This window comes from Tribolium madens, unplaced genomic scaffold (assembly GCF_015345945.1).
Source record: "Tribolium madens isolate multiple individuals breed KSU strain unplaced genomic scaffold, Tmad_KSU_1.1 Scaffold_7;HRSCAF=85;Tcas5.2_LG10, whole genome shotgun sequence".
NCBI lineage: Eukaryota > Metazoa > Arthropoda > Insecta > Coleoptera > Tenebrionidae > Tribolium > Tribolium madens.
The window spans coordinates 9,632,434-9,633,819 of NW_025401050.1; the positions used below are offsets into that span (position 1 = coordinate 9,632,434).

Sequence of the window (1,386 nt, forward strand, 5' to 3'; positions counted from 1 at the left end):
ATAATAATACATAAAATGGAGAACAAAAGCTAAAAATAAAAGAATTAAAAATAAAACAAAAATTTTTGCTAGTTTCAGTACTTTTCAAATTTAAAAAAATTATGTATTTAGCTCAAAATAAATCAAATAAAAAGAAAGTTGTGTTTAAAAAACCGTCCTGACAAATATGGATACAACATCAAGAATAAAATGTTAAGTAAAACAAATAAGTACTGAAAAATTGTAAAATAAAAAAATATACCAAAAAATAAGAAAAAAAACAGCAAATTTTGACATAAATACTATCAAATTCCAAGTAGTTTTCACCACCTGAAAAAAAAGTCGCCCAAAACGCCCCTGAAAATCACTATTACCAACTTTTAGAAGGTAAATTTTACTAGTTTATTTTAGCACCCAAATCGGTGTTGAAATGGCTTATTAGAGTATCGGTTTTGGTATCGAAATGAGCTTTCTTTTAGTCGCAATATAGATAAAATAGGTTTTTTGGTGCGATATTGAAATTAATGTTTAAAAAAAAATATGACTTTTTTATTTTTTTCTAAATTACCACTGTTGCGTGTGTCAAATTACTGCAATCTTCACAATTTTAACATCAATTATTAATAATATTTATACTTTTAAGCTCATTAACATATATTATTTAACACTCTACTTGACTAAATCGACTATTAATTGTCACACACCATTCTCCAACAATGCCTCCAACTATCATAATCTTATTTTTCTTCATTACACCAACTTTCCTAATTCCTCTTTTCCTCAATGAAGAAAAACTCATTCTTCAATCTCTCACCCAGTGTGTTTATAAAGCAATTGAACGCTTTTTTATTCTCTTTCAAATCGACCATTATTGGTACTTCTGGATCAACTACTTTTGCCCCAATTGACTCAAGACTTTTTCTGGTCACTAATCATAAAAAATGGTTCACAACAGGAACCCAAAATTGACCACAAAATTGGGTGTTTTTCTGCTTTGATTGCATTTTTTTGTGAAATTTTTTTTTGCATATGGGTCGAAAAACTTGAACGTTGTTTTAAAAAAAATAAATAAAATTAAACTTCATACTGTTTTATTTGGTTTTTACCAGTTTGACCAACAAGAACAAGAAATATATTTTTTTTATTTCAAGACAAAACTCATTTTTGGTAAATTTTTAAGCCGTTGTGTTGTATCGTATCTGTTTTAGACTTGTTTTTTTTAAATTATCATTTATTACAATGTTTGAAGAAAAAAACGTTGCGTGCTACTAATTGAAAAAATATTAGTAATACATTTATTTTTTTAATTTAGATGAGTAGTAAAAGTGATACTTGCTTAGAATTTTTAATTTTTTAATCAAAAAAATCTTATACATTATGCACAACATCAATAAATCTAATTTTATT

The 1,386-nt window shown here is 25.8% G+C and overlaps 1 protein-coding gene across 1 annotated transcript in view; it reads right to left on the bottom strand.

Annotated features, from left to right (window-relative positions):
* The window catches only part of LOC123010200, a 10,160-nt gene that overhangs the window by 1,623 nt on the left and 7,151 nt on the right, over positions 1–1,386 (bottom strand). The gene's annotated exons all lie outside the window — the stretch shown is intronic.